This window comes from Schistocerca americana, chromosome 8, assembly GCF_021461395.2.
Source record: "Schistocerca americana isolate TAMUIC-IGC-003095 chromosome 8, iqSchAmer2.1, whole genome shotgun sequence".
Taxonomy (NCBI): Eukaryota; Metazoa; Arthropoda; class Insecta; order Orthoptera; family Acrididae; genus Schistocerca; species Schistocerca americana.
This window is the reverse complement of record NC_060126.1, coordinates 101632794-101646115: the sequence shown is the minus strand read 5'-3', so window position 1 is coordinate 101646115 and position 13322 is coordinate 101632794. Positions and strand designations below refer to the sequence as shown.

The 13322-nt window shown below is 43.2% G+C and overlaps 1 protein-coding gene across 1 annotated transcript in view; it reads right to left on the bottom strand.

Moving 5' to 3' along the window:
- The window catches only part of LOC124545595 (outer dynein arm protein 1-like), a 106679-nt gene that overhangs the window by 17374 nt on the left and 75983 nt on the right, over positions 1-13322 (bottom strand). The gene's annotated exons all lie outside the window — the stretch shown is intronic.

The window sequence follows — 13322 nt, the reverse complement described above, 5'->3', positions numbered from 1 at the left end:
CGACGACTGCCCACGATATTTGCTTTCAGAAGTTTCACGCCATCCACGTCAACGGCCATCTGCCCGATGGAGCATAAAATGTGATTCACCTGAAAAGGCCACCTGTCGCCACTACTGGACGTCCAATTACTATATTTGTGTGCAAATTCCAGCATGAGTCCATGAAACTGGCGCCTGCTGCGGAGACGAATGCCCTGAAACGTTCGCTAGCGTCGTTTAGAAGACGCCGTTGGTAGCGCCGTGGTCCATCTAGGTCTAGGAGGTGAGTTGCTCAGCAGTTGCACGTCTATTCGCCCGTAAACAGCTGCGCAGCCGTCGCTTACCCCTGTCGTCTACGGCCAATGGCGCACAAGACTGGCCTCGGAGCCGGTTTTGGGTAGCGCCATTTTGCCATGCACGGTATACTTTAACCACGGCGGCACGCAAACACTTTATAAACTTAGACGTTTCGTAGCCCCTTCCACCCTTGTCCCGAAAGCTAATGACCATTCTCCTCTGGACATTAGATTAATCGTACCGTTTCCGCATTACGACAACGACTGCACTATTTTCCGCGTCTCTCCGACACGCTTTTTATGCCCTCCACTGCTAGTGCTGCCACCTGCCGCCTGTGAGAGGTTATTTCACGTTGACGTCAAACATATGCGTTGGTCACCTTAAAGTGACTGGACCCCGCATTTTCATTTCAGTCCTGCTTACGGTGAATTCTCCCGCCGGAAAACTGCGCAGTACGGCTGCTAGTCCGCTGACAGCGCGGGGCCCGCAGCATATGCCGTATGGTAAACCACTCTCTGTATCCTGTCCTTCTTCAAACCCAAATTTTTTCCTTCTTAATAATTAAAGCACTAATTATCATGAAACTTCCTGGCAGATTAAAACTGTGTGTTAGACTGAGAATCGAACTCGGAACCTTTGCCTTCTGCGGGCAAGTCCTCTACCAACTGAGCTACCCAATCACGACTCACGCCGCATCCTCACAGCTTTACTTCTGCCAGTACCTCTTCTCCTACCTTCCAAACTTCACAGAAGCTCTCCTGCGAACGTTGCAAACTAGCACTCCTGAAAGAAAGGATATTGCGGAGACATGGCTTAGCCACAGCCTGGAGTATGATTCCAGAATGAGATTTTCACTCTGCAGCGGAGTGTGCGCTGATATGAAACTTCCTGGAAGATTAAAACTGTGTGCCGTACCGAGACTCGGGCTCGAGACCTTTGCCTTTCGCGGGCAAGTGCTCTACCAACTGAGCTACCCATGCACGACTCACGCCCGGTCCTCACAGCTTTACATCTGCCGAGTTCAAGTCTCGGACCGGAACACAGTTTTAATCTACCGGGAAGTTTCATATCAGCACACACTCCGCTGCAGAATGAAAATCTCATTCTGGAAACATCCCCCAGGCTGTGACTAAGCCATGTCTCCGCAATATCCCTTCTTCCAGGAGTGCTAGTTCTGCAAGGTTCGCAGAAGAGCTTCTGTAAAGTTTAAAAGGTAGGAGAAGAGATACTGGCAGAAGTAAACCTGTGACGACGCGGCGTGAGTCGTGCTTGGGTAGCTTAGTTGCTGGAGCACCTGCCCGCAGAAAGCAAAGGTCCTGACTTCTAGTCTCGGTCCGACACACAGTTTTAATCTGCCAGGAAGTTTCATATCAGCTCACACTCCGCTGCAGAATGAAAATCTCATCCTGGACATATTATCATCTTGATCGTTGAGAAATATGTCGCCATCAAATAATAGAAACAAGAATTTACGAGAGAACTTCAGAAAGTAATCTACACATTATTACGGTAGACCAAGCAGCTTTTACTGAATGGTTCTCTGCGCTTCAAAGTGGCACAGATACATGACATTATTTTTCACCATAGTCATCAAGTCTGGTAAAGAACGGTAGGAACGTCCTACAGATTGTTCAATTCCTCGTCAATAGAAATCCATTCCTTGGTCACGGAGCCATTGGAGAACCGCTCTGTATACGTCCTCATCTCGGAAAATTTACTATTTCTGTGAATCACTTCCTCGGGACATTCTCGTCTGTGGTCGATGTTGACGGTATTATGCATCATCCAGTATTACCCACGTCTTTGTGACCTCAGTCAAATTTTTGGGACCAGTTCACAACGGCTGGACGCAATACTACACTTGGCCCTTTCCACGGTAGAATTTCATGGTAAATCTGCGTGCAATTTAGTCCTTTTGTCCACAAGAACCGTAGTCTCCAGCGTACTTCAACTCTGGAGTACGTTTCCAGTTCCCACGCAACTCCACTCCCATATTAAGATGTAGCTGTTATCAGTGCCGAAGCAGAACTTATTGGTGTGTAAATGTCTTAGCGTAGAACGCCACGTGTAACTTACAAGAGGGTTGGATAAGTTGATCAGACAGCAAATTCGAAATGACTAGCTTACGAGTATTTCAGTTAAGAGACCGGGCAATTTTATTTAAATTAATAAATATATAGGAGGCATTTATTTCACATAACTGTGTGGTATAAAATTTCGTAATATGACTAACAATGACGTATTAAGTCGACGTAATTTTTTATAATAACAAATATTTTTGCGAGATTATGACGAAAATAGAATATACAGTGACAAATTTAAATATAATAATGTGTAATAGTTTTTACCAAATTTTATTTTAGAAGCTGAAAGAAATTATATGAGATCTTTATTAGATTTCACTGAAAGTAGTAAGAACTATATTTTCCATATGTTTCATTCACAGTTACCATTACTAATTCAGATTTTTATTTCTCTTTATCAGATCAAAAAAAGATAGAGAGAGTAGTTAAACTATTCACAGCAACATTGAAGCAATTGTTTTAATCGATAATATTTCTTGGGAGAGGGGGAGGGGGAGAGAGACAGACGCACAGAGAGGGAGAGAGAGAAAGAGAGACAGAAAGAGAAAAGACAGTTAAGAGTCGTTGTTACGGAGCTGACAAAAACAATTTTTCAATTACCTTAAGCATATCAGAATTTTTATAAAACTTAGGCAGCCACCAAATGTTCTATGCGTGTTTAGATTTTATAACGATGTACTGATCTTTTGTGAAGACTCACGTATAGCAATTGTTTGTCATCCTTTTTGTTTTGCCATACCGAAGCTAATAAGTTAACGCAGTGGTCATCGGATGGATGAACACAGGTGCAGTTGTTATCAAAGCAGATATAACATTATGTTACTTTTATAAGCCGTTTCTCTTATGTTGCCATAGTATATAGTTTCTGAATAACTTTATAGTGTAAACCTGTTTGTTTTGGGAACTGTACAATAGCTCCCACAACCATCAGTCTGTAGCACAGTGGTTCACAGGCAGCAGGTGGTAGTTCTGTATGTAATAACCTGCACTCTGGTAACTTTTGTGTGACTCGATTTGTTTTACTTGACTTACTGGTGTTTTTTGTTTCACTTTTCCCATGGTATAGAGACTGATATGACGCAGTGGACATTTCCGATTAATTTATTAATTGCAACTACGATAACATCATCATAAACTAATCCTATTAGCAACAAAATCTTTATTATCAGCGTCATCGGGACACCATATTGGTACTCATACTATATTTGTTAATTACACTTGTTTTAAAGCTGCATTCTGATACATGTGCTCATGAGGTACGTGTTTCAACAACACATCTATTTCTTTCTTTTTTTTGTTATGCAATGAGAGTTTATTTTTCTCAATATAAGTACACTATTCTTCCTTCTACACACACACACACACACACACACACACATACCACTAAGGCACACACAGAACGTCAGCCAGCGTGAACGAACATCTAAGTCGCTCAAGGAACAGAGATCCACTTCCGTGTTAACCCCAGGTTTCATTTGCAGATGTTATTGTGGTATTCAGTTCGACGATGGGTTTGATGCAACTCTCCAAGATAGTCTATCTTGTGCAGACCTCGTCATTCTGAGTAATTACTGCAACCAGCAGTCATCTGGAACCGCCTACTGCATTAAAACCAGCCACCTCCACCCTTCTACACGTCTTATCGCCCACAATACCCTGCATTAAGCAATTGATAATTCTTTGAGGCCTCAATGTGTATCCCATCTACCTATCGCTTCTTTTAGTCTAGGAAGGAAAGTTAGAATTTAACGTTCCATCGACGACGACGTCATTAGAGACATATTTTCTCCCCAATTCCATTAGGTACTTCCTTATTAGTTACCCTATCTACGCATCTAATCTTCAGCGTTCTTCAGTAGCACCACATGTCTTGTCTGTAGCGTTACAATCCACAAAAATAAATTCAGGAAAAAATTATTAATAGTAATGGTTCAACGATGAGTGTGATTAAGCTGTCAGAGTCATTAAAGAGAAGAGTTAGACGTGGAACGCAAGGAACAAAGAAAGATAACCCACGAAATTATAAGAAGGGTTAAACACCAATATCAAAAAGGTATACTTCTAATGCTAGAAACAAATATTATGGATACAAACTCAGGGGATTACTACAAAATATTTAGCAGACCACTACAAAGGTACGACAGCTAACGTACGTTAAAGCATAAAAATAGTAAGAAAGCCCACAGCAATAAAGAAAAACAGAAATTTTAGCAAAAACATTAAGAAAATTACTGAAACGGGAATATTTCCCCAGAACTAGTTCAAATAAACACAGATGCCTCTATTAAAACAGCAACAGAAAATATAAACCCTCCTGCAATCTAAGAACTCTATAAAGCTTTATAAGAGCTCAAAAACTACATACAAAACGGAGGCGATCAAACATTTGCGGAACTTTGGAAATATTCACCAGAAGCAATAAAGATATCGTTACACCAATGGACAGAGAAAATCTGGAACAAAGAAGACCTACCAGAACACTTAACTACAGCTATAATCCATCCATTATACAAAAAAGGAGACAAATCAAATCCAGACATAACGTCGTGTCAAGAATTTCGTACAGCAATTGTAGAGATCAAATTGAACTGAAACAACCAGTAGAATACCAAGCAGAATTTAGACCCTTGATAAGCTGCCTACAAGAGATTATCACTTTGAAACTGGTAATGGATTACTACAAAAGAAGACAGAAACAGGAAGTCATAACTTCTGTGGACTCCAAAAAAACTTATGATTTTGTCCACAGATCTTCAGTGATGAAAGTACTGAGGAATTTCGGTCTGCCTCCCAAATTAATAAAATAATAAACTTAACTCTAACAAGCACCAAATCTTAAATAAAGTTCAAAGGAGAAATATCTGAGCCATTTACGATTAAAACAGGTTAAGACAGGGAGACGGTTTATTGTTATTATTTTCCAACTGTACTCTTGAATGTGTAATGAAGGAATAGTTCAAGGAAAATCCTAAAAATACAATAATTGTAGCCAAGAAGGATCAAATAAACTTAAATTCCTTGGGATTCACAGATAACTTAGCATTACTAGCTAACAACATTCAAGAAGCAAGAAATTAAAGAAGCAGCCTACAAAATATAGCAAAAAACAGGACTCCAGATACGGTGCGAACAGACTGAGATAATGGTAGCAGATCCACATAACACCAAGTGACAGGAAAGTAAAACTAGGAAAATAATCTAAATACCTCGGAGGAATTTTAACATAAAACTTGAACGAGAAACCTGCATGACAAGAAACAACTAAGAAAATGGTAAGAGCTCAAATATTAACATGGTGTTTATACAAAAAAAAGTTAGTCATTCAAAACTAAACTAAAACATTACAATACGGTGGTGCAGCCAGAGGTGACATACGGAAGTGCAACTCTTTTTGAAGTCACTCGACAAAATCCTAAAAGTAGAGAGATGAGTAGCTAAATAAGAAATATCAAAACGATTGACAATGGCGGATATTTCCAAATAAAGTGATGTACAGTGATCTAGAGCCCATTACAGATACTATACGGAAAAAAGGATCTCTTTTTTTGGCTCATTATGAGGACACCAGAAAACAGATTACCAAGAAAAATTATAGAGAAACTTTGTAACATAAAACACCAAATAGGGTTGATAAAGGAAATCAGGGAGGATATGAAAGAGCTACAATTAACCCTAGACCATTTGCGTAACAAAACAGAAAACTTAAAGAAACAGAAAAACATAAAAATAGGATTTAAACCAAAAGCAGACCAACTACAAACAATAAAAGGGTATTTACAGATGAGTAATGACAAAAAAGATCACAACGATGAAAAGATATTGTGCAATTCAACAGCAAAGCTCATCGACTACTTTAGTACCTCTTAGCACGAAAATAGGTCTCTCAATAAACATCTTTTGTCTGTTGACCGATGGATCAAAAGAATTGCTGTTTTAATTCTTCTTCCTGAACTTTAATTCCTTTTCCAGATTTCTACACGGTTTCGGTTCCCTGCTAACTCTATTTACAGAATTAATAACATGAGGGACACGCTGAAAACCTATCTCACTCCTTTCTCAACAACTGCTTCCCTGTAATGTTGGTCTCCTTTATAACAGCAGTCTTGTTTCTGTACAGTTTGTAGATAGAACGAATTTCTTTTATTTCCGCCAATGATCACAGAACTTTTGGTCCTTAGACTACCGGTTTCGCTCATCTTAAAATCTGTTTCATAACATTTCCTAATATAATAACGCCATAGATGTATTATATTGAGACGTGTTATAAAAAAGATCATAAGATGGTGATTGCTGACCGAAACCGATAGTCTAAGGATCTAACGTTTTATGATGAAGGGGAATGACCAAATAAAACAAGCAGTAGCTTTCTACTCTTCCTGGATCACTGTTTTAATCTGCGACCATGTTGCATCTTACGAAATTTGTAGATATCTTTTGTTCCCTGAGTTTGACTCATCTTAATTTCAGAAATTCAAAGCTTATATTCCAGTCAACGTTGTGAAAAGTTTATTTTCTGTGTCTAAAGATTCTATAAATGTTGGTTTACCTTTATTCGATCTATCTTCTAAGATAAGTCGTAGGTTCATAATTTCATCACGTGTTGTCACATTTAGCCGATGTCCAAACTTGTCTTCTCCCAGGTCGGTTTCCGCCAGTGGTTCCATTTCCTCTGCAGATAACCCCTGTTACAGGCGTGAGAAAAGATCCCAGTATGGAAGTGACTCAGCTGAGTCCGCCATCACATTGGTGCATATATATCTACATCTACTCCTCAAGCCACCTTATGGTGGAGGATTCTTCTGGTACACTATCTTTTACCCCCATTCCCTGTTCCATTCGCAAATGTCACGAGGGAAGAATGGCTTTCGCGTCGTGCTTATTTCGCCAGACATACACTATGTGATCAAAAGTATCCGGACACCTACCAATACATACGTTTTTCATATTAAGTGCAATGTGCTGTCACCTACTGCCAGGTACTCGATATCAGTGACCTCAGCAGTCATTAGACATCATGAGAGAGCAGAATGGGGCGCTCCACGGAACTTACGGACTTCCAACGTGGTCGGATGATTGAGTGTCACTTGTGTCATACGTCTGTACGCGAGATTTCCACACTCCTAAACATCCCTAGGTCCACCGTTTAGGATGAGATAGTGAAGTGGAAACGTGAGTGATACGTACAGCACAAAAACGTACAGGCCGACCTCGTACGTTGAGTGACAGAGACCGCCGACGGTTGAAGAGGGTCGTAATGTGTAATAGGCAGACATCTATCGAGACCATCATACAGGAATTCCAAACTGCATCAGGATCCACTGCAGTACTATGACAGTAAGGCGGGAGGTGAGAAAACTTGGATTTCATGGTCGAGCGGCTACTAATAAGCCACACATCACGCTGGTGAATGCCAAACGATGCCTCGCTTGGTGTAAGGAGCGTAAACATTGGACGATTGAACAATGGAAAAACATTGTGTGGAGTGACGTATCATGGTACACAATGTGGCGATCCGATGGCAGGATGTGGGTATGGCAAATGCCCGGTGAACGTCACCTGCCAGCGTGTGTTGCTTTGGTGTTCTGGTGTGGTCGTGTTTTTCATGGAGGGGGCTTGCACCCCTTGTTGTTTTGCGTGGCACTACCACAGCACAGGCCTACACTGATGTTTTAAGCACCTTCTTGCCTCCCACTGTTGAAGAGCAATTCAGAAATGGCGATTGCATCTTTCAACACGATCGAGCACCTGTTCACAATGTGGTGGCGTAGTTACACGACAATAACAACCCTGTAATGGACTGGCCTGCACAGAGTCCTGATCTGAATCCTATAGAAGACCTTTGGGATGTTTTGAAACGCAGACTTCGTGCTAGGCCTCACCGACCAACATCGATAGCTCTCCTCAGTGCAGCACTCCGTGAAGAATGGGCTGCCATTCCCCAAGAAACCTTCTAGTTCCTGATTGAACGCATGCCTGCGAGAGTGGAAATTGTCATCAAGGCTAAGGATGGACCAACACCATATTGAGTTCCAGCATCTAATCTAATCTCATTACCGATGGAGGGCGCCATGAACTTGTAAGTCATTTTCAGCCAGGTGTCTGGATACTTTTCATCATATAGTGTATGAGGGAGGAAGCAATGCGTTGTCCGAATCTTGCCGAAATGCAGTTCTCTGAATTTCAATAGTAAACCCCTCCGTGGTAAATAACGCTTTTGTTGTAGTGTCAGCCACTGGAGTTTGTTCAAGCACGCCAGTAAAGCTCTCGAGCTGGCTAAACGATCTCGTAAGAAAATGTGCTCCATCACTTCTGTTAACACTACTTGGCAATGGTCCCAGACTGATGACCAGTATGCAAGAATAAGTCCTACAAATATATTGTAAGCAAATTGTTTCATGGATTAACTACATTTCTCTAAGATTTTTGCTATGAATCTCTGCTTTGAATCTGCCTTTCCTACTGCATCTTTTATGTGATCATTCCTCTTCAAATCACTACAGTCTGCTACTCCTGGCTGCAGTAAAGGAAACAAAAGAAAAAATCGAAGTAGGTCTCAAAATCCATGGAGAAGAAATAAAAACTTCGAAGTTCGCCGATCACATTGTAATTCTGTCAGAGACAGCAAAGGACCTGGAAGAGCAGTTGAACGGAATGGACAATGTCTTGAAAGGAGGATATAAGATGAACATCAATAAAAGCAAAACGAGGATAATGGAATGTAGTCGAATTAAGACTGGTGATGCTGAGGCAATTAGATTAGGAAATGAGACACTTAAAGTAGTAGAGGAGTTTTGCTATTTGGGGAGCAAAATAACTGATGACGGTCGAAGTAGAGAGGATATAAAATGTAGACTGGCAATGGTAAGGAAAGCGTTTCTGAAGAAGAGAAATTTGTTAACAACGAGTATAGATTTAAGTGTCAGGAAGTCGTTTCTGAAAGTATTTGTGTGGAATGTAGCCATGTATGGAAGTGAAACATGGACGATAAATAGTTTGGACAGGAAGAGAATAGAAGCTTTCGAAATGTGGTGCTACAAAAGAATGCTGAAGATTATATGGGTAGATCACATAACTAATGAGGAGGTATTGAATAGAATTGGGGAAAAGAGAAGTTTGTGGCACAACTTGACTAGAAGAAGGGATCGGTTGGAAGGACATGTTCTGTGGCATCAAGGGATCACCAATAGGGCAGCGTGGAGGGTAAAAATCGTAGAGGGAGACCAAGAGATGAAAACTCTAAGCAGATTCAGAAAGATGTCGGTTACTGTAGGTACTGGGAGATGGAGAAGCTTGTACAGGATAGAGTAGCATGGACAGCTGCATGAAAACAGTCTCTGGACTGAAGACCACAACAACAACAACTCCTGGCTATTTTTCCGGTACATAGAGTAATTAAACAGTAGTGGGTATCTTCGCCAATGTGGTAATTTACGAGGAGCGTTCTATATGTATTGCAACATTGTTTTCTCTGCCAGTTTCTGTTCAAAAAATGCGAAATTTGCTGTGGGGCATCGTGGAATATTTCCGCTTCAGCCGCTATAATTGCATGAAGCTCCGATAGGTGGCGACACTATACATAACCTTCAAACTGGCGTCCTTAACGCAGGTGCATTCCACGCAGAAAACTGTCACAGAGTTTCTTTTCGCGCTGAACCAGAGCATAGCAGATACTCATAGGTGCTTGCAGAATGTCTACGGAGACCTGTCAGTGCCCCAAAGCACGGTGAGTCGTTGGGTGAGGTTTCTGTCACCACTGCAACAAGGTCGCTTAAAACCTGCCGAGTCTCCTGCGTGCCGGCCATCCACACACAGCTGTGACCCCTGTGATGTTGGAACGTGGGGACACTCTCTTCACGGTGATCGACGGATCACAGTCAAACGCCTCGCTGCACAGCTGGATGCCTCTGTTGGTAGTGCTAACACACTCGTCCACCAGTTGGGCGTACTCAAAGATATGTACCCGCTGGGTTTCTCGCCGCTTAAGGGAAGATGGTGACGGATGGATGGAGAGGGTTGCATGGGCGCACGACGGCAAGGGCTTCAGCGCCCGCTCAGTATCAGATTGAAAAGGGTGTCAAGAAAATACTCAGAACAGTAAGATAAAACAGAACGTCAAACACAGGGAACAAGGTTGTAAAAATATGTGCCTACCCACATCGAAGAGTGGGACGAAGCATACCGTCAGCAGTAAGACATGGACAACACAGGAAGAAAGTGGTAGAGGGAGCTAAAACATTATAGGAGATGGAAGTGCCTGGCTGACCGCGAGGAAAAAAGGGAGGAGCCAGCCACTCTGCAATACACTAAAACCTCCAGCCTAAAAGTTTAGGCCACAGTCCAGACACATCACAAAACATTAAAACCCTAGGCGCACAGGTCTCATCATTAGCTAAAACACAGAGCAGATCCCCATCAACTTGTGCTTCTGCCCTTGCATCGCGGTATAAAATGCAGGCTGTTAAAATGTGGCGGACAGAGGTGTGCACACCACAAGCATCACAGAACGCGGGATCCTCCCGCCGTAATAGAAGGCTATGTGTGAGAGGACAGTGCCCAATCCGAAGACGCTTGAGGGTCACTTCTTCCCGCCTGAGCAACCGGCAGAAGGAACGCCACGGCCGAGTTGTTGACTTCACCAACCGCAGTTTATTGGCCGTCACCGCCAGCCATTCTAACTCCCACAACTCCGTGCACTTCTTGTGGAGTGCAGAAATGACACACTGCAAGGGAATAGGACACTGGACCATATCCTGCTCTCTGCAGGCCTCCTTGGCAGCCCGATCGGCCTGTTCATTGCCCCATATTCCAACATGACCAGGCACCCAGCAGAAGGACACCTCCTTACCCCGCCGTTGGAGCAAGTACAGTTGGTCATATATCATCTGGATCATCTCCTCAGTTGGGTACAGATTCTGCAATGATTGTAAGGCACTAAGAGAATCGGCGCAGAGGAGAAATCGATTGCCCCGAACGCGATTCATCTGCTCCAGTGCCTTCAGGATCGCGTGGAGCTCCGCTGCGAAAACGGTATATTCTTCAGGGGGGCGAATCCGGGTAACATGATCAGGGAACACCACAGAACAGCCAAAAAAATTCTCCTGTTTGGAGCCATCAGTGTAAACGACGGTGAAACCGTGATGCACATCTAAAATGTTAAAAAACAGAGACTGGAATGTAAAATCTGGTGCACTATCTTTCTCAAAATTAGTCAAGTCTGAAATACACTACTGGCCATTAAAATTGCTACACCAAGAACAAAAGCAGATGATAAACTGGTATTCATTGGACAAATACATTATACAATAACTGATATCACGCAATTTGGGTTCATAGATCCTGAGAAACCAGTACCCAGAACAACCATCTCTGGCCGTAATAACGGCCTTCATACGCCTGGTCATTGAGTCAAACAGAGCTTGGATGGAATGTACAGGTACAGCTGCCCATGCAGCTTCAACACGATACCACAGTTCATCAAGAGTAGTGACTGGTGTATTGTGACGAGCCAGTTACTTGGCCACCATTGACCAGACGTTTTCAATTGGTAAGAGATCTGGAGAATGTGCTGGCCAGGGCAGCAGTCGAACATTTTCTGTATCCAGAAAGGCCCGTACAGGACCTGTAACATGCGGTCGTGCATTATCCTCCTGAAATGGAGGGTTTCGCAGGGATCGAATGAAGGGTAGCGCCACGGGTCGTAACACATCTGAAATGTAACGTCCACTGTACAAAGTGCCGTCAATGCGAACAAGAGGTGACCGAGACGTGTAACCAATGGCACTGCATACCATCATGCCAGGTGATACGCCAGTATGCCGATGACGAATACACGCTTCCAATGTGCGTTCACCGCGATGTCGCCAAACACGGATGCGACCATCATGATTCTGTAAACAGAACCTGGATTCATCCGAAAAAATGACGTTTTGCCATTCGTGCACCCGGGTTAGTCGTTGAGTACACCATCGCAGGCGCTCCTGTCTGTGATCCTGCGTCAAGGGTAACCGCAGCCATGGTCTCCGAGCTGATAGTCCGTGCTGCTGCAAACGTCTTCGAACTGTTCGTGCAGATGGTTGTTGTCTTGCAAACGTCCCCATCTGTTGACTCAGGGATCGATACGTGGATGCACGATCCGTTACAGCCATGCGGATAAGATGCCTGTCATCTCGACTGATACGAGGCCGTTGGGATCCAGTACGGCGCTCCGTATTACCCTCCTGAAGCCACCGATCCCATAATCTGCTAACAGTCATTGGATCTCGACCAACGCGAGCAGCAATGTCGCGATACGATAAACCGCAATCGCGATAGGCTATAATCCGACCTTTATCAAAGTCGGAAACGTGATGGTACGCATTACTCCTCCTTACACGAGGCATCACAACAACGTTTCACCAGGCAACGTCCATCAACTGCTGTTTGTGTATGAGAAATCGGTTGGAAACTTTCCTCATGTCAGCACGTTGTAGGTGTCACCACCGGCGCCAACCTTGTGTGAATACTCTGAAAAGCTAGTAATTTGCATATAACAGCATCTTCTTCCTGTCGGTTAAATTTCGCGTCTGTAGCACCCCATGTTCGTGGTGTAGCAATTTTAATGGCCAGTAGTGTAAGTCTGGGTCTCCGGAGGAGCCAAGGTGGAAATCTGCTCCAACCGCGACGGAAAACATGAAGACTAGCCGTATCCATCGGAGAGAGGCAATCCTGTGCGCGAATCCCATAGGGGCGCGTCGCTCTTTGCCGTTTATGAAATAGCCGTGCCGGAGGAAGCTGAGCAACGGTACGGAATGCAAGTGTGTATGGTGTGGACAAAGGGAAGAGTTTTGTAGCCAAAACAGTGGGGAGCAAAATGGTGAATTGGAATCTCGAATAAAATCAAACAGGTTTCGAAAAAACACAGTGTTGCATCACTTTTTGAACGCCCCTCACGCTAACATTCAGTCCGTGTAACACTGCCTGACT